Raw genomic sequence first — 26251 nt, forward strand, 5'->3', positions numbered from 1 at the left:
CTATACTCTGTACATGTCACCACATTAATACTACTCTGGTCTACCTCAGAAAGACATTGATGCAGTGTAGAATACAGCAGCAAGAATCCTAGTCAGAAAAAGAAAACCTGAGCGCACCTTACCAGTTTTAGCGCTGTTACATCGGTTACCATCCATCCATTATCCAACCTGCTATATCCTAACTACAGGGTCACGGGGGTCTGCTGGAGCTAATCCCAGCCAACACAGGGCACAAGGCAGGGAACAAACCTCGGGCAGGGCGCCAGCCCACCGCAGGGCACACACACACAAAGCACAATTTAGGATCGCCAGTGCACTTAACCTGCATGTCTTTGGAATGTGGGAGAAAACCGGACCACCCGCAGGAAACCCATGCAGACACGGGGAGAACATGCAAACTCCACACAGGGAGGACCCAGGAAGCGAACCCAGGTTTCCTTACTGCGAGGCAGCAGCGCTACCACTGCGCCACCGTGCCACCCTACATTGGTTACCTGTGTCTTTAAAAATGCTACTAATGGGATATAAAGCTTTAAACAATCTCTTTAAACAAGAGATATAAAGCTTATATAAAGCTTTAAACAGCCTCTTCTTGTATCTTTGAGTGCCTGTCCTCCTACATTCCCAGTCGTAATCTTAAATCGTCTAATAGCAGTCTGCTTATTATTCCAAGAAGCAAACATAAAAGAAGTGGTGGTGCGTCCTTTTGCTATTATGTGCCAAAAGTCAGGGATCCTCCACTAGTAGAGATATGTCAGGCTAACACTGAGGATCATTTAAAAAAAAAAACTCCTAAGAGCCCACTTATTTATTTTGGCTTTTTCATGTCTTTATTTTAGTTCTACCCTTAATAAATTAGTTATACACAGAATTATACTTGTCAATGAACCTGAAATCATTATTAATCTTTACTTTTCTTTGTGTTCTTATTCCATTCTGCACCATTAAAGTCCTGTGCAGCCACCTGTGATGTTTCAATGGATACCCCAACCTTCCAACGAGACTCACATCATTGACTATTAAAAAGCGACTTAAGAACATTCACTTTTTTAAATTATTTTTTTCTGCCCACCCTGACAACCTGACCTTTTCAGAGACATAAAACAAAAAAAACGATTCTATATTTAAGGACTATACTTCTCTTAATTATTTGTTATGTAAGTGTTCATTATTTATTCATTACTAGCTGAAATACCCAGCGTTGCCCGGGAGGAAAATAAAGTGTTTTTTTTAATGTTTTGAGAAAAACATATTTAAAAAAAAACACAACTTTAAAAATAAAAATAAATTAACAAACAATAAAGACTTACTAATATGCTTGTCTTACGGTCTTGTATGTACTGTATGTTATGATCCTGTTGACGCGCGGAACCATCCAACGCTATTTAATTTGAAATGCAACTGGGGTGCGGTGCTGCTGAAAAATAAAGATTGCTGGCAGTCACCTGCTATATACTAACTGTGTTAAAACTGTTAAAAGCACGGGATCCTAGAAAGTATTGAAACTGGCAGAACTACTCTGGGCATCTCTCTGCTATGAGGATTCATGTTGCTGACGTGCTCTGGTCGTTTGTGCATTAGCAGCTAAGTGAGTGTCTTTCTTAGGAGGTTTCCTTTTGCTGGTGTGGTGGCCTCGTTTGCGTATCCTCGGAGCTGCAGCCCTCACCTCGACTCTACATCTCACTTCTGGGCCGGACAGACACACACACTTGCATGCGTAGAACAAGTAACAGGGGCACAGTTGTGCTCAAACATAAAGAATGCTGGCAGTCACCTCCAGTTCGCCCTCTGGTGGTCGTTCTGAGTGTCAACTGGATGATAACATGCATACAAGACTGTAAGATGACCCCCCTACCCTATCCAGAAGGGGCTGGGTTAGGGCTGATTTCATCCTACAGTATTTTTAGTCGACCAATGAGGAACATGTGTACCAAGTGTCATGAAAATCGCTCCAGCCGTTCAGGAGTGATGCTGGAACACATATACATACACACATTGACTTTTATATATAGATTATTCTTATTTATATACTGTATATTTTGTTTTTCCTTGCACGTAGCTACTTTTTTGACATGTAAGCACTTTGGGCTACATAGTTTGTGTGAAAATGTGCTATAGAAGTAAATATTGCTGTTTTCACTCCTCCTCCTCCTCCTCCTCCTCCCACTGCTATCTCTACATTATTGCTGATAACACAATGTGATGACTCATGGAGTTCATTTATTGTATTTTCTTTTTCTTTCTCACTCCGACTTTCATGATTTAAATCCTCTTCGTCTCTACCAAAGTGACAGGCGCAGGACAAGAAGTATCCTTGGATGGGACGAGTCCATCACAGAGCACCTTCATCCACACTGCTTGACTTTGGACTGTCTCAGGTAGCTTGTGTGCATTAACACTCCACAAAAAAGGTGACATGTTGACTGCCTTATTGTTTTCAAGTTTAGTCGCTGTATATTACAAAGTCAACAGAATTCTCTTCCCACACTTACCCTCAGTAATGCAAGTAAATATCAAATATATACAGTACAGTGGGTTTTGAACATATTCAGACCCCCAGATTCTGCATACTTTTATTGTGTTGTACATTTAATTTTAAATAGTTAAATGTACCCATTTTGCCCATCAATCTACACTAAATAACCCATAATAGCAAAGTGAAAACATGTTTTCAGAAATGTTTGCAAATATTTTAAAAATCAAAAACTGAAATCTCTCATTTGTATAAATACAGTGGAACCTCGGTTTACGAGTGTTTTGCAAGACGAGCTAAATTTTATAATAATTTTTGACTTGATAAACGAGCGATGTCTTGCAATACGAGTAGTATGGATAGATTTTGTCTGCTGAGCATCATGTGATCACAACTGAGCTGATGGTTCTTCTCTCTCTCACGCGTGTCTCTATCTCCTTATCTCTCTCGCTCACGTGTCTCTCTCCTTATCTCTGTTGCTCTCGGGCGCGTCTCTCTCTCTCTCTCTCCTTATGTCGCTCGCTCCGCGCGCGTCTCTCTCTCTCTCTCTCTCTCTTGAAGGCAATCGTCTCCTATTCTCTGTCTGAGTCTGTGCGCCTCAGTCATATAGTCAACATCCGTACGAGCGTATACTGTTTACTACAGCATTGTGACTGTGTGTTGTGTGTGCGCTGTGAAGTGCGAGTCCCCGTCTTGCTCCCCAAAACATGAAGCTGAGTTTCAGTACTTTAACAACACCAGCTTTATTCAGCTTGAAATAGCAAGAGCGCGGTTATTTATTGTAGCGGGATCTTTATAATGTCCCTTGTATCACCCATCGACAACAGGTGCTTATAACATGTCCGCGATCTTTTTGGATATCTGGTGAACTGCTACAGCACTGGGAGACTGCGATTGCTTTTGGACGCTCTTCCGCGTGTCGTCCCATTGGGTGGAATCCCACAAGAGTTTAGAAACTCACTCACACCAGCCATGATTCTTTTTAAAGGTAAAGTACAGGTTAATTTGTATTATGCATTTCACTTTATATTTTGTATTAATCATTTTTATATGAATAGTTTTGGGTTGTGGAACGAATCATCTGAGTTCCCATTAATTCTTATGGGAAAATTCACTTTGATATATGAGTGCTTTGGACTGCGAGCACGTTTCCGGAACGAATTATGCTCGCAAACCAATGTTCCACTGTATTCAGACCCTTAGATGAATACTTTTTAGTAGCCCCTTTGGCAGAAAATACAGCTTAAAACTTACAACTACACACAATCACCATATTTTATTATATTACACTAGCTGTGTAAGCCTGTGCTGTAAAAAGTACAGGGTCCTAGACACTATTAAAAGTGTCAGAAAAAAATTGAAAGTAGAGATATCAGGTAATTGAAAGGAACTACTCTGGGCATCTCTCTCCTAGAATTTTTTTGTGTTGCTGATATGCTTGCATTGTTTGTGCATTAGTGGCTAAGTGACTTTGTCTTTCTTCAGAGGTTTCCTTTTGCCGACGTGTTCGCCTCGTTTGCGTATTAGCGGCGGGAGGAAAAGTAAAAGGGATACCATTTTGCTGATGTGCTCGCCTCGCTTCTGTATTAGCTGCTAAGCGAGTGACTCTTTCTTCGGACATTTCGCTTTGCCGACGTGCTGGCCTCACTTGTGTATCCTCGGAGGCGGAGCCCTTACCCCGACTCCACCTCTCACTTCCGGGCCAGACAGACAGACACATACACTTTCACGCGTAGATGTTTATATATAAGATAAGAATTTCCACAACATACATTTTACAGTAATAAAACAGTGTAAATGATTAAGTAAAGTAATGAATAAAATGTACAATATCTAGTAGTCATTACACTGATATTACAGTCAGACAAGAGTGACAGCTTAGCTCTCAGAGTTTAGCTAATCAGGGAGTATAATATAAGCTGAAGACTGCCACATTATTCACAAGATGGAGGAAAAATTACACACCAAGGTAGATTCTAGTGATGTGATTGTTAGAGCAGCACAGACAGGCAGAGCCCTAAAGGGTTTGCCACTGATGTGATTTACTGGATAAGCTGTGCATGTTTAGAGACACCTCAGAATGATGAATTAGACCTTAATTCTCCTTATGGCAATGTAGCACTCTTATATGATCTAGCCAGTATCACAGGAGGCTGGGGGACAGACCCAGCCAGGATGCCTTGAAGGACTGGGTGGTGGCATATACGTCCCCCAGGCCAAGAGGGGGAAACTGCCCTGGATCTTGAGAGGACCATGGGAGAGGAGAAAGGAGGCTCAAGCCCACTGGGGCCTGTGACTACTGCCAGGGGCCGCCCTGAGCCTCAGATAGCCCAGGAATCATTCACTTCCGCCACACCCGGGAAGATGGAGGCAGAGCCTTCCAGGGACACCCAGAGTGCTTCCAAGTGCAAGAGCAGCACTTCTGCCACACTTGGAAGAGCATTATTGAGAACCTGGAGCACGTCCGGGTGAACATAAAAGGGGCTGCCTTCCTACTGTCGGGGAGCTAGTATCGGGAATGGGAGCAGGACGAAGCTCTTGTGGAGAGAGGGAAAGGCGACCCACGGACAGTGAGAGAAAGGCCTGTATTAGGGGTGATTGGTGCTGGGAGCACTGTGTGCTGTGCAGGACTGTGTGAGAACTGTAAATAAATGTGTGCTTTTTATAAAGATGTGGTCTCAGTCTGGTGGTGTCCGGGTGTGTCTCACACCAGATATTTCTATTTATGCCAACAAACCCTAAGAAACATCCGATCTTGACTTATTTCATACCAGGGTGTGTGCCTTTTTCCAAATGTCTCTACCAAGCAGTTTATTTAATGACTTTCTGTACCAGGCCTTGGGTCCAGAGACTAAATTAAGCACACAGAAGCCAACTTTCTCTATAACCACACACAAGGCAAAGCTAGCTGATGACAGTCAGAAACTCCTAAGCAGCAACATACACTTAATTCACTAAAAACTTGACATAACATACAAAACAAAGCAAAAACAAAATATTCTGAGGACACCGGGCACGGTGCATCCCATCTCAGTCTGGTGCCATCTTTAGGGTTAGGGGGTGCTTATAGTAAGTATGTGGACCAACATACAGTTTTAAAGTTATGATACAGAAATTTCAGTTTAGCATAGCCAGAGTAGAACATTTTTTGATTCTAAGCACATTTTGTACATTTAAATTTGTTGCTGTCATTATAAATGTTTGAAATTCTTCCTAAGAAACCATCCATCCATCCATTTTATAACCCGCTGAATCTGAATACAGGGTCACGGGGGTCTGCTGGAGCCAATCCCAGCCAATACAGGGCACAAGGCAGGAACCAATCCTGGGCAGGGTGCCAACCCACCACAGGACACACACAAACACCCAAACCACTAGGGCCAGTTTAGAATCGCCAATCCACCTAACCTGCATGTCTTTGGATTGTGGGAGGAAACCCACACAGACACGGGGAGAACATGCAAACTCCACGCAGGGAGGACCCAGGAAGCGAACCCGGATCTCCTAACTGTGAGGCAGCAGCGCTACCACTGCGCCACCGTGCCGCCCCTTCCTAAGAAACACTGATGTAAAATGAAGAATTTCATCATTTTGTATGCATAGCTAATGCTTTAAGACAGTGGTCTCAAACTCTGGTCCTGGAGGGCCACAGAGACTACAGGTTTTCATTCTAATCCTTTTCTTAATTAGTGACCAATTTTTGCTGCTAATTAACTCCTTTTACTTTCATTTTAACTGACTTGTTTTTTAAGATTTGTTTCCATGAATTTCTTCCTCGTTCCTCTGAATTGCTTCATTTCTTTCCTTAAATGGCGCCTAAACAAAAATGAAATGTGAAGTGAGTGAGCCAACAGAAGATCAACTAAGTCAAGGCCTCAAACGCCAATCAGTTTCACTTCAAGCAGGTGCCTAATTAGGAGCCAATTCTTGTCGTTAATTAAACGTGTTCTTTAATTCCATGGCTTGTTGCTGCTATCATTGTACAATTGCATGCATTTCCAAAATTGATGATTTTCTCTTTTCTAAGAGCACTGTAAAAATGTTTTGGTGACCTGAGCAGATCAGCATTTCTGAGACCTTCATCTTTCTTTATTTTCAGATACTGTATGATGGATACAGTTTTGCTGGTTACGTTTTGGCTCATTTTATACCTCATTATTGTTTGGGTGCTAATTAAGGAAAAAGAAATAGGGGTTCTGAGTCTTCAAGAGCAAGTCAATTAAAATTAATTCAAAAGAAGTGGAACAGCAGCATAAACAGGTCACTAATTAAGAAAAGGGTTAAAATGAAAACCTGCAGTCATTGGGGCCAGGACCGGAGTTTGGAACCACTGCTTTTGGACCATTAAGGTCTTCTAGTTTTTGGCAATTGCTTAAGTCGTCCTTGGATGGTAACTCTCAAATCGAGACAGAAGGCAGGATGCGTGGAATCTCGATTGAGTTTTGGCCTTTACCCTTTGCTCTTTGACACAATACTATTTATTGTGGTTGAACTGTGTCCATATATAATTAAGTGGACATGTATATTTTGTCTTATGTATGATGGTATTTGCTAAGCAACATGCTATACTAAACTAACAATACTAAAACACCAAAAATTACAGTTCATCCTTTTACAAGAGTCAAGTGGTGTTAAATGTGGACCGTGTAGGGGCTGCTGGAGGGAGGGCCTCCTGTTGAAGCCACAGCCACCAAGAAAACAAGCCCTATATCTATGTCTGGCTCATAGGTGACAGTAAACATTTCATAAATTTGAATCTTGCACATACATTCACAAGCATGAAGCTGTGCAATATCTGGAGATGAAGGCAGTGTGTACACATGTGGAAATGAACAGTCATAATAAACACACACCAGAAACTCCAATTTGGACAATCCATGGAAAGAAGGATCATTTTAAGGCCTGAGCTGGTGTGTGTGTGTGTGTGTGTATGTGTGTATGTATGTATGTGCGTGTGTGTGATGGTTCTTGTCGGCTCCACACTCCCTAGTTGCTCCCAGGAGCCACTTGAACTTGAACCATTGATAGTCATGAACCAAGATGAGCCGGGCAAATGAGGACTCTCACTTACAGCAAGCGGTACATGAAAGAGTGACACGTGCTTCTGTTTAAAATTAATCAAAAAAAAATTGTGTTCAAAAGTTCAGTGATCAAAGTCTTGAATAAACAGCCAATAAATGAATAATCCCATAAAACCAAGGTGAATGTGGAGGTTAAAAGTCCTTAATAAATAACCCATATAATCAAGGCTAAAATCACACGGCAGGAATCTGTTCTTTAAAATAACTCACAAGTCTTGGTGCATTCTTCTAAAGCCTACAATATCTTCTGCTTACCCTGCATGGGATCCAGCAGAGAGAGAAGACATCCTGCCGACAGGCACAGACAACTTTTCTCACAGGCTTGGGTTCTCACGGGCTCTCTCCTGCAGGCTGCTGTGCCGAGTCTTGCTCCTTTATCTCTGTCTGCTGCCGCTTCTCTGCCTTATGTGGGAGCCCCCTACGAGCATTGGGTCACTCCAGCTACTCCATAAAAAATGCTAAGCCTGTGTGGCCCTCTGCAGCCCCCAAGCGTTGACCCTTCACACACACCCTCCAATCTGCCTGCCTTCTCTCCTCCCAATCTTGCCTTTGTCTCCATCATCTATCCATTTCAACCGCTGTCTCTCTTTGTCTTTCTATTCATTTTTTTCTCCTCTGACTCTTTTCTGTGCCCTCTCTGCCATGTGGGCTCCTCATATATTGGCTTGCTAATTGGACGCAGGTGTGATATGGTAAGAATAAGGCACATGAGTGATGCTCACTTTCACACGTGTGTGTGCGATCAGCCAGGCAGCCCGACTGTCCCCAGAGCAGAGCAAGCTCATGCACACCTGCACCCGATTGGAGCCTGCACTTCATGGGTCACAATTATTTATTGAAAAATCGCACATCGCCACAGACTGTTCATCACAGTGTGTTTAAGATTATATTACTATAGCTGTGTAAAGCCGTGCTGTAAAATGCATGGGGTCCTAGAAACTATTGAAATCGTCAGAAAAAAAACTGAAATGTAGAGATGTCAGGTGATTGAAAGGAACTACTCTGGGCGTCTCTCTCCTAGGAGGATTAGTTTTGTTGAAGTGCTCGCATCGCTTGTGTATTAGCAGCGGGAGGAAGAGTAAAAGGGATACCGTTTTACCAATGTTAGCGGCTAAGCTACTTTGTCTTTCTTCTGAGGTTTCGTTTTGCCGACGTGCTGGCCTTGCTTGTGTATTAGTGGCTAATCGCATTTCTGTTTCCTAGGAGGCGGAGCCCTTACCCTGACTCCGCCTCTCACTTCTGGGCCAGATAGACACACACAGTTCTACGCATAGACGTTTATATATAAGATGGTCATTTTCGTCTTACATTTTGGCATTTTGACTAGTAGGCACACACGCCATAAATCTCAATAGCTAAGCACACTTTAGATATTTTTAGCATTTTTTTATTTTTGCCAGTTTTTACACATGACCAAACAAATGTTACTTGATCCAGAGCAAGAGAGAGAGCAAAAGGAAAAGTTCTTGATGCAGAAAAGCAAAGAAAACTAACTCCAATTGAAGACAGAGTTTTATTCAAAATATTGTGGATAAGGGCATTATTTTCTGCTTGTATAAGTTATTTAACTCAATAAGGAGTTTAAAAAGCATATAAGTATATATACACCAAGCTTTTAAGCCTGCAAGGTACGTGCATACATAGAAGCATGTGAGCGCACAAGTTATTTATCTACTGTTTCCCTGTCATTCTTGTGCAGCTGTCCAATAAGTATGTTCATACGACAGCATGACCTATGATTCTCAAGCCTATGTAATCCAATTCGGAGTCACGCTGGGCCAGAGGGTAATCTGGCAGCATCAGGCGCCTGAGTGGGGTGAATGTCCATTAGGGGTTCTTACAACTTTAGTTTATGCATATGAAGTGGCATTGTGTTTTGTAATGTACTTGTATTGTTTTATATTTGTAAATTCGCCCGTCATAACGCAATGGGAAAAGTGGCATCTTACATTAAAATGAAATCCTCTCCCCAAGAAATGGTTCAAGATTTTCTTACCATTTGTCAAGAATTCAATAATGTTGTCATAAAATAGCATGCTGTTTCTTTGTGTGATCTTTCTTGTTGTTTTATTACATATAAAGACTTATATTTGGTCTTTTTTGTCATACAATGCTCCGATGTATGTTATTTTAGTTTGATGTGTCTCTCTTCATGCTTTTCTTTTGAGCTTTTCTTTTAGGAATACAATGGCTGTATAGTGGTATTGCTCATGTCAGCATGTCTTGTGAGTTACCGTATGTGTTTTGTTCTGCAGTATAAAGAATATGCTGTACACATATACATGAATACTGTTGTATATATTTAATTTTAAAAGAATACATTTGCAGTTTTCACCTACCAATCTGCAGTCAATAAACCATAATGACAGAGTGAAAACATGTTCTCAGAAAGATTTGCCCAGTTTGTTAAAAATCAAAAGTCAAAATTTCTCATTCATAGAAGTACTGAGACCCTTTGTTGTGGGAAATTGTGCTCAGGTGCATCCTGTTTGGTTAAATTCACTGTCAGATGTGTGTAGAACTTGACTGGGGTCCACTTGTGGGAAACTGAATTGATCGGCCATCATGTAGAAAGACACACAATTGTGTAAAGATGGTCCCACAACCCACACTACATGTGAGGACAAAAAACAACTCATGAAGTTCAAGAAACTCTCAGTAGACCTCTAGGATCAAATAGTGGTGAGGCACAGATCAGGTCAAGGGTATAAAAGCATTTCTAAAGCTTTAATTGTCCTCACGAACACAGTGGCTTCAATAATTATAAACTGGAAGAAGTTTGGAGCCAGCAGGACTCTTCCTGGAGTTGGCTGTATTGCCAAACTGAGTAACCAGATGAGAAGGCCCTTACTCAGTAAGGTGACCAAGACCAGAACTGTCACTTGAACAGAACTTCACACGCCCTGTGCTGAGGTGAGAGAACCTGGTGGAAGTTCATCCATCTCAGCAGCACTCCATTAATCAGGTGTTTATGGTAGAGTGGCATTTAAAGGACTCTGAGAGCATAAGGAAAACAAAGCTCTTTTCTCATAAGACAAAAACTGAACTCTTTGGGCTGAACTCAGGTCTGGGTAAAGCCCATGCTCTGCTCATCCCTATGGTGTAGCGTGGTGGTGACGGCATTATGCTATGGGGGTGAATCTGTCTGTTGAGCAGAGCCATCTATAAGACTAAATCCCACTCAATGGATGCTTTACAATGGACTAATTGACTTCAATTTTCCGATTTCCAGCACCTTGAAATTGATTAAGTAAGTTTGATAAGGGATGAACAGGTGGGTCAGAAAATGGATATATGGATGAATTCATTGGAATTCCATACTTTATAAAGAAATCTACCCAGAATATAGCCAAGGACCAAATTAGCTGTTCATCTGATGCTCTTGAATTGTTAGCTGTTTTTTACACCACAGTGCTCACTTGGAAAGGAACTGTTTAAAGTAAGGGGTGAGCAATTGATAGAACAATGTTGTTAATTAAGAACTTTATAACAGTACACATTGCTTATAAAAACAAGGGCTCATCAAGACCTTTCTATTGTTATTACTGTATATAGCACCGTACAACAGTCCTCACTATGAGGGGAGCTATGAGAGATGTTAAAAAAGTTTCCGCACTTTTATATTTTCATTGTAAACAGTGGAGTAGCAATTGGGCATTAAAAAGTTGGTAAAATGCTGGGAAAATTGCATCGCAAGCGAAGATGACTATGCAGAAAGGTGATGTCATTTGTTTTAGAAATTCTTAATAGAGTTAAAAAAAGTGCAGAAACTTTATTAATGTCCCTCATATAAAAAAGGGAGTGACTAATTGTTTAGTCCAGAACTCCATCATAATAACAGTACTAACTATGAAGTAGCTTTATAAACTAATAAATGATCACTGGATTGTAAATGTTGAAGAGTTTGCAAGGGCACTTGCAAACAAAGTATCTGCATATACCTCAAAACTTCACTGATCCAGTGTCAGAGGTTCAGATTGTGTGCCCAGTTATTGTCTGTGTGCAGACTGCGTGTATTCCCTGTGTGTCCACATGTGTTGTACGTCTCTTGGCTGCTTCCCACCTTATGCCCAGTACTGGGCCAGTCTATCGTGATCGCAAATTGGATTAAGTGCATTTCAGACTGTTATCAGGTTTATTACTTCATCTGAAACTCTAGATTTTTTTATTGATTTTGTACATCAGTTTGCGGCAGTGTCCTTTGTAAAAGTCACTGTTGCTCACATATTGCACAGATAAAATGCACTGTCACTTTATTGGAGGACATGAGCTGTGAATGCCAGCTCAACTCTACAATTGAGCAAGAGTCATTTTGGATCAGGCAGCTCAGCAACACGGTGGTTAGTTTTAGATCATAGCTCAGCCTGGTCACTGTGTGTGTGACGGTCAGGGTAGGCACCATTGTCCTGGAGAGCTTGAACCCGGAACTGTCACTAGTTGTAAACCAAGATAAACCAGACAATTGAGGACACACATAGTCAGTAAAAGGTAGGTGCAAATGCTTCAGTGCTTTTATTTGTAAAAAACAGTTCTGTGTACAGCTAAACAAACAATCCATAATATCCAGTGTATATCGTGGGAGATAAAAGCAACATCCAAATAAAACTCGCTCAGTTCCAGGTAAAACCATCCTGGCATTACGTTATTCCTCAGCCAGCCCAGCACCTCTTTCACTACACGTTTCCCCAGCACACCCCGTGTAGATGCTGACAGCTATGACCACCACTCCTGACTCCTGTCCCACCTGCTTCGACTGGCATCTTACGGGACGTCATCCCGTACACTAGTGCAGCACTATCTGCATCCCTAAGATGTTCGTTTCACATTTCTGTTTAAACACTGATCAACGAGGACACCCCTTGGAGTGCAATTCACTTCACTCCTAAAAAAACTAAATGTACACAAAGCCTAGGTGCTCCATTCTGCCTTTTTAAAACAATCCTGCACACCTGGGACCACCTTGAAGCAGCAGAAAACCCTCTTTAGAACAACTCCAAAACCTTTCTCTCATCTCCTTTCCTCTTACTTCCAGACCTTTGCCAGCTCCAATCCTTCTTATTGCAAGCTTAACCTCAGTTGGTCCAGAAAGCCATTTTAAACCCCAGACAGGGTGTACTTATATGGACAACTAATGATGAATAATCTTTGGATGTCCTGGGTCTGCACTTCTAGCACCCCCTTCCCCAAGTGGCCTGGAGTGTCTTGGACCTCAGATAGCAGACAGCCACACATACCATAATAGATGCCATTAATTACAATTGTACCATGGGACCCCCAACTACAGTCATCCTGTCCTTCCATTAGATAACCGTATCTAGATCATCTGACTTGGGGCTCCCTCCACATTAAAAGGACACCACGTCATCTTGTGGTAAATGGCCCAGTTAACCATTCAAGTTGCCATAGCTTACTCACCCAGGGGCTTCTTATGAGCCATCTCCTGTCATCTAACGTGTGCAGACAATCGGTCACAGTACTTACAGATGCACACGTCATTGCATGTCACTCAGACACAATCACTTCACCCACGTGTGAGTCAGGCAGATTTCCGCACAAAATGGCACATGAAGTTACAGGTGAGATAATAATAATTTATTATATTTATAATAAAGCAGACACACTCAAATGTACAGTGTGTTGAACATTTGTGACAAGTGACAACACAGATTCACATGCTAGCGCAGCCCCCCATACACACATGTGCACCTGGATATCCCCACATGCATCGCCTATCTCTCCCGTTTCGTTTAACTCATTTTATTCTGTTGTCTGTTCTGCAAATAAACATGAGCAGTGGCCTAAAACTAATGGAAGCCACTGAAGCACACCTTTTCCTAACTGATATCAGTCAGAGCAGAGAAAACCAGGAAATGAACTTGCATACCTTTTCCCGTATCCAGCTGCTTGTCAGGACGGCCAGAGCTGGTCACTGGGGCTCTTTGGCTCACGGTCAGCTCACGAGGTGCCGGTGATGTGACTGCCCTCAGCACCACATTTCCACTTGTGAACTGCACAGCAGGAGAGACTCTGCCGCACTACTCTCATATTAGTCAGCTACGTAAAGGTGACCTTTGAACTGTGAGTACAATTGTTTCAGAGATAAGGCCTCCTACAGCCCACCTGGGCTTGATCCAGTGCACCACAGCCCTTACGTTGCACAAGTGCCGGCCTGCTTTCTTCTGCCTGTGCTTTAAGGCTTATCACATACTCAAACTACATTTGACTACATTTGCTTATTCTGCTAAGAGTTAATCATTGACTTTTAATCGGTAATTCAGCAGGACACCATGATTCCTGATCACATGCAAACAGATATTATGATGGGGAGACACTGGCCTGGAGGGTGCCAGTTTGGTTCAGACAAATGGGTAATGCAATATGTAACCCTAATTGTTATTACAGCAAGTAAGCAATGAAGAAACATAAATTTGTCAAAATGAACATTGTGGAAATCCTTGTAGACTAAATACCATTCAACACAGGACCATGGGCCAGCATTTCATGCTTGATCAGCTCCAAGTCTCTCTCCCTGCACTGGAGCTGGCGGTCTTCTCATTATGGAACCCCTAGATGTACAGTGCCTATAGTGATGTGTGAGTCCCTGTCTTGCACCCCAAAACACAAGGCTGAGTCTCAGTCCTTTAGCAAAACCAGCTATATTCAACTTGAAACAAGAACACCATGGTTATCTATTGCTGCGGGATCTGCCACTTTCCTATACACAGGCACAGCCATCAGGCAGAGTCAAGTCCAGGTTAGTGGCCAAGTAATACCGTTCTCTGCAGTTATAGTGTTCTTTGCATCTCCCATCCACGACAGGCACTTATAGCGCGAACGCAGTCAGCTCAGATTTGCTTTCGCTGCAAGCCACTACTACAGCGCTGAGAGTCCGCGGTTGACCCGCCAACTGATGGGCTGTCTTCCACTGATGCGGTGATCAGACTTCGGGTTGATCTTCAGCGAATCGTCCCGTTGGGGGGAGTCCAAAAAAAGTTTAAAAACCTTACTCTATAAAAAATATTATTGTTATTCAACATTGAATTACAGTAGATTTAATTTGGCTTCTTTCAACACTGATCAGCAGATAAAGATTCTCTAATGCTATTAAGTAGGTAGGCATGGACAGCATTTTAGGAAGAGAATTCAAGGTGGCACCACTGCTAACTTTTGATCTTTCCGTCTCCTTAGACGGGAGGAAGAATAAAGTCCAAAGGACAAGTGATGTCATCACCTCACTGGCTGAATCACCTTTTCTTCTGCTCTGGATGATATGTAACCACAAAATGGAAGTCAACATTCAGACAAGGACCTGCTTTGGAAGAAACCGGAGCTCTGAGCCTCTAGGGTTTGTTTTTTTTTCTTTCAGAAACAAAACGGTGAGTTGCAGAATGACTGTGGTACTTTCATACTTGTGTCTTTCTTTTTGATTTCAGTTATCAGAATTAAATGGAGTATCCTTCGGAATGCCAGCCCTCATTTTTGGTCTTTGTATTTGTTTTTATAATGTCAAAGTGAAAACTGATCTCTGCAAATTTGTCTAAATGAATTACAAAAATAAAACACAAAATAATTGATAAACATGACACTCCTAAATGATCACTGGTGCAGCCAATTGGCTTTGAAAGTTACAGAATTTACTCGGTGGTGATCACCTGTCTGGAGTTTCAATGGATTGCAGTCTAAATGCCACTGTATGTTGAAGGTCCATCTTGGTGGCCTAACCTAAACTAGAAACTCCATGAAAAGAAGATTGAAAAGCACAACTCAGGGGATGGGAGTTGAGAGGCTGAGAGCAAGCACTGATTCAGTGTGTTACTGTACCCACCATGATGGAGACAAGAAAATATCCAAGTCACTAAATATCTCTTAGAGATCAGTTATATTAACCATTAAAAAGCAGAAACTGTATGACAGAGATGTAAATCTGCCATCCACAAAAACTGAATGAAGAGGAAGACTGTGAGGGAAGTCACCAAGAGTCCTGTAAGAACTCTGAAGGAGGTACAGGCCTGGATGTTTCACCAATCACAGATTTATTAAGAGACTGGCAAAGAGGAAAAAATGCACCTCAGTTTGCCAGAATGCACATGGGTGGCTCTGAGGTCAGCTTGAAAAAGGTTCTATGGCCTGATGTGACCAACATTTAGCTTTTTGGCCATGAGGTTAATGCCACATTTGTCATTTACCAAACCATCCAAATGTAATGCATCGTGACAACAGTAACATGGTGTGAGGATGCTTCTCTGCAACAGGCCCTGGAAAACGTATGATGGTAGAAGGTGCAATGAATGCATCCAAAATACTGGAAAATCCTGGTATAAAAACTACAGCAGATTGCAAGAAACCTGTCCGTTGAGAGGAGATTTGTTTTCAAGCAAGTCAACACAAGCATGGGGCTGTTGGTTCAAATCCTACCACTAACACTTTGTGAACATGAGCAAGTCACTTCACCATTTGGGAAAAAACAAAAGAAATGTTATATTTCGTTTTTATTAATTTTATTGGAATCCATACAAAGCAATCAAGTTTTTACAAAAAGAAAAATTGAGTTAAGAACAGATCGATCCCCACCCCTTAAAGAGAGAGCAAGCCAAACGGCGTAAAATTTAAGGCTTGTAAACATACCTAAATTAATAAATTCTCTGTGCTTCAAAAGAAATGTAACCGATTGTATCTGAAATGCTCTAAGTAACTTTGGATTAAAGTGTCAGACAATACACATGAATGGCTTGAAAACAGCAGTGTCAATGTCCTGGAGAGCCCAGGTCTAAATGCAATTAAGAATTTATAACTGGACTTGGAAAAAGGCTGCTCACTCATCTGACAATGTTCATGCAACCTGAAAGAGCTTGTGCAGTAGAATGGAGGGAAATGGCAGAGTCCAGATGTAGAAAGCGGACCAGGAGAGACCTGTGCACCCAGACTCAAGGCTGTCATGGATGTCATGGCTGTCAAAGGTAGATGCACTAAATACTGACTTGAATGGGGTAAAATACTTATGTGCATAATTACATTGTGTTTGATATTTGTAATTAATTTTGACCACTTTGCAGAGATCTGTTTTTACTTTGACATTAAATGGGATTTTCTATTGATTTGTGTCAAGAAAACCTCAATTGAAATTCAATGGTGTGTAAGAATTGCTGTGCAGGAGAGTCAGAGGCTCATCTAAGGTGGTCAGTACCCTACTGGTGCTGAGAGGTGCTGCGGCCGCTAACAGTGTGGTATTTTCTTCTCCTGTACAGCAGAGAGAACACGCCACTTGAGGGATAACTAGCCCCACCCGTTTTAGCTTGGTAGAGTAATATTTTACTCTACTTTCCTCTTTTGTATTATTAATATGTAGCCTTTGTCAGAATGCATCAAATCTCACAGACTTACCACTGTTTACAAGGTATTATACCATATAACTTCTCCCCACCTTCCCTTCTACATTTATAACCTCAGGCAATTAGGTGTAGTAAAAGACAAGCAGGAGTTAAGTTACACTTTAAATAATGTACTATTGATAATATTCATAAATAATAACAATAAGCAAAGTACACTTGAATATTGGCAACCATACAACCTGATAAATGGTGATGTGTAATTTCAGGTGGCACACAGACTTGTTAGCTACTTAAAATGTCTCAAGTTAAGGCATCATTTGGGGTCAGCTTTCTTCAGAACAGGCCGCATGCCTGTCTCAATATGGCAACAACACCAACAACAACATTTATTTATATAGCACATTTTCATACAAATAATGTAGCTCAAAGTGCTTTACATGATGAAGAAAGAGAAAAAAGACAAAATAAATAAGAATTAAAATAAGACAAAACTCATTAACATAGATTAAAAGTAAGGTCCTATGGCCAGGGAGGACAGAGAAAACAAAAAAAACTCCAGATGGCTGGAGAAAAAATAAAATCTGCAGGGGTTCCAGTCCATGAGACCACCCAGCCCCCTCTGGGCATTCTACCTAACATAAATGATCAGTCCTCATTGTATTCAGGGTTCTCATGGAAGGACTTGATGATGACGGTCATTTGGACTTCTGGCCTTTAATCCATCAATGTAGGAAAATCACGGTGCTTTGATTAGGTGGTGGTGGCGCAGGTCACCACCACAGAAAACCGGGAAAAGAACAGAAGAGAGAGTAGGGGTTAGTATGGATTTTGGAGCCACCATGAATAGTAATGATAATTAATTGAATATACAGAGCATCAGGATTAAACTAAGATGAAGCTATGAGAAAGCCATGTTAAAGTAATGTGTTTTTAGCAGTTTTTTAAAGTGCTCCACTGTGTTAGCCTGGCGAATTCCTATTGGCAGGCTATTCCAGACTTTAGGTGCATAACAGCAGAAGGCTGCCTCACCACTTCTTTTAAGTTTAGCTCTTGGAATTCTAAGCAGACACTCATTTCAAGATCTAAGGTTACGATTTGGAATATAAGGTGTAAGACATTCCGAAATATAAGATGGAGTGAGATTATTTAAGGCTTTATAAACCATAAGCAGTATTTCAAAGTCAATCCTGAATGACACAGGTAACCAGTGTAGTGACATCAAAACTGGAGAAATGTGCTCGGATTTTCTTTTCTTAGTTAGGATTCTAGCAGCTGCATTCTGGACTAGTTGCAATCAATTGATGTCTTTTTTAGGTAGTCCTGAGAGGAGTGCGTTACAGTAATCTAGTCGACTGAAAACAAAAGCGTGAACTGATTTCTTGGCATCTTTCAATGATATAAGATGTCTAACTTTTGCTAAATTTCTTAAGTGAAAAAAATGCTGTCCTAATGATCTAATTAATATACGATTTAAAATTCAGATTACAGTCAAGAGTTACCCCTAAGTTTTTTACTTCCGTCTTAACTTTTAATCCTAATGCATCAAGTTTATTTCTGATAACCTCAATGAATCCATTATTGCCAATCACTAAAATTTCTGTTTTCTCTTTATTTAGCTTGAGAAAATTACTATTCATCCATTTAGGAACACAAGTAAGACATTGTGTTAGTGAAACAACAGAATCGGGGTCAGCAGGGGCTATTGATAAATACAGCTGTGTGTCATCAGCATAGCTGTGGTTGTTCATGTTATGCCTTGAGATAATCTGACCTAATGGAAGCATGTAAATTGAAAAGAGCAGTGGACCCAGGATAGAGCCTTGTGGAACACCATATCGTATATCATGTGTCTTTGAGTTGTAATTCCCACAACTAATAAAGAATTTTCTCCCTGCCAGGTAGGATTCAATCCAATTTAAGACTCTGCCAGAGAGGCCCACCCATTGACTAAGGCGATTTCTAAGAATATTGTGATCAATGGTATCAAATGCAGCACTCTGATCTAAGAAGATGAGAACAGATAAATGGCCTCTGTCTGCATTCACCCACAAATCATTTACTACTTTAATGAGTGCAGTTTCTGTACTGTGATTTCTTCTGAAACCCGAATGAAACTTATCAAGAATAGCATGTTTATTGAGGTGCATAATGACTGCCTTCTCTAGAATTATGGCTGCCGAGTTGTGCTCTTTATTGTGTTGTCCTTTTCAGTTCATGGTGTTAGAAGCTCCTTCATAAGTTGGTATGAGAGAGAGAGAGAGAGGGGGTCAAAGCAGGCACATTTATAGATTCTCTGTTCAAAATCTTACAGCCAATAGGGCATAATGGTCTTAAAGGCGTCTGATACAAGCCAATTCCAAACAGCCATACTTCAGACCAATGTGGGGACAGAATTCCTTCACACCCACCCGCAAAACCATTTGTTAAGGTGGCCAAACTTGTTTCAGGCATTTCCCCCAACCCTGTCCTAAAATTACAAAGAGACCCGGTCCTAAAAGGGGAGACAGGATTCTTGACCATCAAACCATTGTTGTTATTATCAATAATGTAATACTAATATTTATATTTAAAGACATACAAAATATTTATCAACTTGTATACAAAATTTCACCCCACAACCCCACCCCTTCTAGCCTGAGAGCTATATGAACCCAATGCCCCCAAATGTCTGAGTCTCACTTTGATATGACTGCACTGAGGACGGAGCTCCGACTCAGTGACCCGCTCATAAGAGCCACTTTAGATAGAACTAAAGGGGCTATTTATGTTAGATTTTTCACCCCTACATGCTATTTTTGCCATTGTTATTAAAAGGGTCAACTAGACTGGAACCCCAGTACTTCATACATTCATTTTGTGTTCTTTCCATCCATCCACACAACAAAATGTTAAAACTTCCAAGAGGATGAGTACTTTTTATAGGCGCTATATATTTTCTCTAGCATCTTTGCCAATTGGAAGCTTTTACCGTTGTAACCATTAGAGACCTGCAAACTACTTTAATGTAATTGTAATTTCATTTATTTTCACCTCTGTCTGGGATTCTGTCATTTCTAGCTTTTATTTATTTACTTTTTTATATTTCATGTATTTTTATTAATTGTATTTTTTCTTTTATTATTTATAAAGCAGTATGTTCTACAGTGTTCCTTGAAAATGTGCTACATAAATAAATGTTGTTGTTGTATTAAAAGACTCTTTCCCAAGGCTCATCTATCAATTCCATCCATCCATCCATTATCCAACCCGCTATATCCTAACTACAGGATCACAGGGGTCTGCTGGAGCCAATCCCAGGCAACACAGGGCGCAAGGCAGGAAACAAACCCCGGGCAGGGCGCCAGCCCATGGCAGATCTCTCAATTCCAATATTTATTTTATGTAGTAGATATGTTGAGAGGGTAGGAGAGCTCCATTCAAATATGGTAGCAATACTATGAATTTACTGATAAATTTCTGCATCAGGGACCTGTAGAAAATAAATGTCAATGAGAAATTCCAGGAAGGTCAATCCGGCAATTCCTTAGGGTAGGACTGAGTACAACTTCTGGGAACTTCTTACTTTTCAGTTCATATAAAGAGCTTCAAAAAATTTCTGAGAAACACAGACTATCATGGGGACCTCACATACAATGCCCTGAAATGGGGAGATCATCTATAAAAGGTGCTGTCATTTCTACATGGTGTGCAAATACCCTTAAATAAAAGTCACGTCCAAATTATTTGATGTATAATTTTAAACTGTGGAGCAGAAATCAAAGAAAAATGTGCCTTTGCCCCAGACATTCTGGAGGGCACTGTAAGACACACTAGTACTCCTGAGAGTTAACTACTGGTAGTCATGAGTGACTTAGGCAAAGACAAATGATAGTCTGTGTGGGTTTTCTTGATTTCATGAAGGTCAGCTGTTTGAAACATTTTGGAAAATCAGACCGGTGTTGAACTTGGAAGAAAACAGTTGAAGCCCATTGCCAGCAGTGGAGGGAGAAGCAGTGAGTCGAGTGTCACAAGGAAACTGGGCTTCGGCACATTTAGCTCCTCTGTTTTTCAATTTCCTGTCCCATAGTGTTCATTATGTCCGAAGTTTGTCTTTGCATAAACTAAGTGAAATAAATACATATAATAAGCAAACACAACTCTCAGTCCCTGCTACTCCCCAAAATATTTTTTTATACATAAAATACACTTGGTGGATACACAAGTTTTCTATGCCTTTCAGAATCGCCATCCCTTTACCTTGGATAAGTCCTTCATATGTGATTGTGGGAAATGATTAGGTTTGTCAGGAATGTGTGACCAAGCAAATCCCAGGAAATGCTTAGAATGGTTAAACCGAGAAGTTCCTTGCTCAAATGTCTGAAAGTTTTCAGTAAATCACTTGTAAGTAACCAACTTTTAAAAATGAGAATTTCCTTTAAGATGCTGGATTACTCATATATCTAATTTAAAGAAATGGGAATCTTCCTTTGCATATTGTAACCAAAGCACAAAGAGATCAAAAGAGGTTTGGGGCACCGTGGTGAACTCCGTGTAATTGATTGAAAAAAAAAAAAAATTTATAAGCAGTAAAATAGTAAAAGGAAATGCGAATACATCTTCACAGACGAGAGTCAACATGGTTTTATATATCTTTTTTACATCTTTTTTTTTAAATAATATCTGGTTTTATATGGCCCAGTGGTGGGTCCACGAGGGTGGACGATGGAAGTGACATTAGAGGTGATAAGGCTGTCAATTTTCCGGAAGAGAAAGCAACATCACCAACCCCTGGTTTGAAGGATATTTAGCATTGCTAGAGTCCTTAAGCTATCGCCCACACATGACTATATATTAACTCCTAATATGAGTATTTTTGTACACTTTATGTTCTTTCCATATGAGGATTCTGTTCTTGTGGTTTATTTTCATTTTTGTTTATTTTTGCTTTACAGAGCTTGAACAAACCTTTTCATTTTATAAAGATTCTTCTAGGAGCTTTTTGTTTCTAGTCAGGGTTGTGACAGTAATCCTTCTCAATGGGCAATTTTGGAAGTATTTATGGGACTTGTATGCTTTTGGGACTTCCAGTTCATGACAAATGTCTTGCCCCATCTTGTTTTATGTTTTTGACTATTTATGATCTCAGAGTTTTGGTCCCTTGCTTTGCCTGACAGTGTCTTGTTCTTGATTAACCATCTCCTGATTTGCCACTGTCCCTTAATAATACTCCTTAATACTACTTCATGCCTTGTAAGTGCTGTGCTGGATGGATGGGCATCCCGACTGGAATAGAAGAAGGATCTTTGCCCCACCGGGAGGTTCAAATGGAAGGAAACTTAGTCGTTGAATGCACCTGAATGTTATGCTGTGTCAGGGGTGCCCACACTTTTTCGACTTGCGAGCTACTTTTGAAATGACCAGGTCAAAATGATCTACCTACATTATATATGTTGTGACAGCAGGGGGCACTATCGCTCCCTTGAACCCTCAGGTACCACGCCAAACACCAGGTAAAAGTCCAACAATTATTATTTATTATAATAATCAAGTGCACCAAGCACCACCACTCCACTATTCTCAATAAACAATACTAAATAATCAATAAACCAATCCTCCGACTCCCAGACGTGTTTCCCTCCTTCCACCCAGCCCAGCTCATTGTCTGGGAGTTCCCATGGTCCTTTTATAGTTCCCGACTCGGAAGTGTTCTCATCCTTTAGTCCACAATTTTTTATCACTTCCGGGTCAGATAAAAGTCCTTTTTTTCTCACCCCGGAAGTACATCATTTCTTCCGTTCATATGACTTGGAAGTACTTCCAGGGCATAGGGGACATAACACTCCCCAAGCCTCCCTATAGCAGATTCTGGTGGCCCCCATGGTATCCAGCAGGGCTGTCCATAAAAACCACAATGTCCATGAGGCTCCGCTGGAATTCGGAGACCTTCCATGCCGCTGTGATGGCTCCCTCTGGCGGCCTGTGGGTATTGGTCGGGATACAAAGCCGGCCATGGACCACAATGTATATACTGAGTATAACGATTTACATTTACTCTGTTACATTTACTTGAGTAACTTTTTTAAAAAAATTGCACTTCTAAAAGTAGTTTTACTGTACCATACTTTTTACTTTTACTTGAGTACTTTTGTGAAGAAGAAACTCTACTCTTACTCCGCTGCATTGGGCAACACTTAAATCGTTACTTTTTTTCCATTAGATAAAGTCTGACAGACAATTTTCAATCTACTCTGTGTAGCAGATGCTGTCAAGTTGCACACACGCCTTCCATTGCGTCTCCAGCTCTGACGCGAGGTTTTGGATGTTCCCCAAATCAAGACGCTGCAGCTTTGAGGACAGGTGTTGCCTTTTTCGTTTGAAAGCATTAACTGAGCTAATCATATTGACCATGGCTTTCTCTTTTCCTTGCAGCTGTAAATTAAGCTCATTCAACATGTTGGTCAGATTGGAAAAAAATGCCAAGTCTAGCGGCCATTGATCGTTATTAAGTTGCTTGTATTCTGCATGTTTAATGACAAGGAGAAACTCATTCTTCTCTGGCCAGGGGTCTTGAAATCTCAGCAGGAATTTCTCCCTAGCCATCTGCCTCAAAAAAGGCATCTTTTATCATCTCTCCATCTTGGAAGGACTTCTTATGCTTAATGATCGAGTGACTCACCTGGAATGATGCTTCAGTGTGTCTGCCTTTGCTTTTGAATTCAGCTGAGTGAAAAATGATGGCTGTCCGATTAACTGCGATTTTAGTTTCCTCTCCTTTCTCTTTCTCAGATCGCTTTTCGGGAGGAAGTCAGTTTCATAGTTTTTATGAACAGTTCGAAAGTGCCTTTCCACATTTACCTTCTTTGGAATAGCAAAGATGGATTGACAGGTCAGACAAATGCACTTCGATTGTGACATTGTGAGAGAAAAAAATCCTCTTCCAATTCCACATCCAGCCCATAAACAACAATTTTTTTAAAGTCTCTTCTTTAGTCGATATAAATTGGATGGCTAACTCAATCACTTAGATAGCTGGAGTTTTGCAGTAGCTTGCGCGTCTGATCGTGCGTGCGGGATGACCAGTGTGTTAGAAGAAAAGAGATCTCAGACTGGTCTGTATGTCAATCAAGTGGCAAATGCCATATAGACTAATATTTAAAAAAAATTTTTTTGAATGCAGCGCGATCTACCTGCATTACCTTTCCGATATACAGGTCAATTGCAATTGACGTATCGGGCACCCCGTGCTATGTGTACGTTGTCTAACTTGTTTAATATTCAAACCTAAGCTGACCCACAGCTGACCATAGTACTGCAGGAAAAGGACAAACTAGTTCCTTATATAATTTAAGAATAATCTCCCTGCAGCGTGATGAATTCAAGTAATCACTCTAATGATTAATCAAAATAATTATTAATCAATCAATTGAATTTATTTTTCTCTAGTGCTCTTCATTGAGTGCAGGGGCAGAACACTGTGACAAGTTCAGAGATAGATACAAATACTAACTTTACAAATTACTTCTCACATAATAAGTACATATAAAGACCCAGATTTGTTTAAACAGACAGGGAAACAAAGTAGAATGGAGCCCAGCCTTAACTGTGAATAAATTAATCATTGAACTGTTTCTAGCTGACATCATAGGAGAGGAAAACAAAAACACCAGTCGACAGCAGTCCGTCAGTCCTTGGCGTTGTTGCCCTCAATGGACGGTTTCTTGAGGCTGTGAAGGAAAAGGAGACAAGACAGTTAGCGACAGCACTCCCTTTCATCCTGGGGTGGTATCACTTACTTTAGGTGACCCTCTGGCACTTATGTGTGACAGTGTATAAATATAGCATACATTACAGTATTTCGTAGGACTCATCGTTCAGTAATCTTGCAAGAGCAAGAAAAGCATCTATACAGGACGGCTGAGGTGTTTGTTTTCTAAGTGCTTCCCAAGTACAACAGAAAGAAACTCCAACGATAACAAAGAAATGAAGAATGAAGTGTCATAAATGAAGGTTGACATTGTTGGCGTGGAGGTGAGTATCTTGCTGTAATTAATGCTGTTCTTTTAGGATATTTCTGAAGCAGAAATAGGGAGACCCATGCAGTGCTGACTCCACATAGAGCCATAAGATAAAAGACTTTTGTCTGGTTATATACACCCAGTCTCATGTTGATTATATTATTATCATTCTGGGTCTTGCATGTTCCTAACGTGTTCTTTTGGAGACAGTAGTTGTAACAGTACAAGTTTTGTAGGTAGGCAAGGAGCCTGCAGTACATAACCCAGCATGGCCTCAGTGCCACGTGCTGCATAGAGCTGTCTGACATGGGAAATTATGACATCAGAGCACAAATGAGTCAATTCAAAGGCAGTTCAGTTCCTTCAGGTATGGCACAAACCAACAACAAAAATTAAACAAGCAGTTACCTTGATAATGTTTGAATTTCCTGCCAGGGCCTGGCACCCCATTCAGGGTTGGCTCATACCAGGGTAGACGCCACTCTCCATGATGCTGTAATAGTAATGGAGGGTTTAGAAAATGGATGATTTACATTATATTAAACATTATATTCATATAATTTATACTTTAAGTTGTAAAGTTTTTTTTTTTCATTTTAATACAAAGACAAGCTGTAAATAATGGAAAACTTCACATTGCAATTGAGATAAACCATTGAAGGTGGGCACGTGTCACAAAAAGCCACACAGCACACCTTCTCATCTTTATCTATGCAGAGCAGCAAAATATGAAGTCCACAATCTCAATTCAGTTCAAATCATTTTATTCAATATAACATTCTACACTGTGTGCAGGTTCAGAGTGCAGTAACAAGTTTATAGGTGAAATAAAATTAGCAAACTTAACACAAACTTAGAAAGCCACCACCAACATCTGTCAGTCCTTCATTAAAGATCCACACATCCATAAAGGACACACTTTATATGAAAGCCTTTCCATTTTTAAAACTTCTTTACGCACCCTTATTTCCAGAAAGTGTTTGATAATAAAGTAACCTCACAGTGAAAGGCAGTGTACTAAATTAACATTTTTATATCTCTTTACATGAGAACAAAGCAGACTAACTAAGTCATAGTAGTCTTGAAATTTGTGTGTTCAGAAGTTGCATGTACTGATAAAGCTTAAAAATAAATACAACCATATATATAATTACTTCAAGTGGAGTATCATTTTTCTCATATATTCTCCTCCTTGTTATTAAGATGAGATTAAAGAAAGTTATTTCCTGCCTTTACAGCCTTTGAACATTTTACTTTATGTCCCCTGTGGCAAATTACTCAGCTTGGTGGGCATATCAGGTCACTGACTGCATTGCAGAGTACCAGAGAATCGAAAGAAGGATCTTGGGGATTATAAATTAATTAGCCACCATT

General features: G+C 40.6%; 1 protein-coding gene across 2 annotated transcripts in view; it reads right to left on the reverse strand.

The window, feature by feature from the left end:
- The window catches only part of acsl5 (acyl-CoA synthetase long chain family member 5), a 92917-nt gene extending 79222 nt beyond the window's left edge, over positions 1–13695 (reverse strand). For both annotated transcript variants that reach the window (XM_039776507.1, XM_039776498.1), the window contains exon 1: positions 13439–13695. The gene's annotated coding sequence lies outside the window, so the exon portion shown is untranslated. The remainder of the gene's footprint in view (positions 1–13438) is intronic.
- Between the last annotated feature and the right edge of the window lie 12556 nt (positions 13696–26251).

The sequence above is a fragment of the Polypterus senegalus genome, chromosome 1, assembly GCF_016835505.1.
Source record: "Polypterus senegalus isolate Bchr_013 chromosome 1, ASM1683550v1, whole genome shotgun sequence".
NCBI lineage: Eukaryota > Metazoa > Chordata > Cladistia > Polypteriformes > Polypteridae > Polypterus > Polypterus senegalus.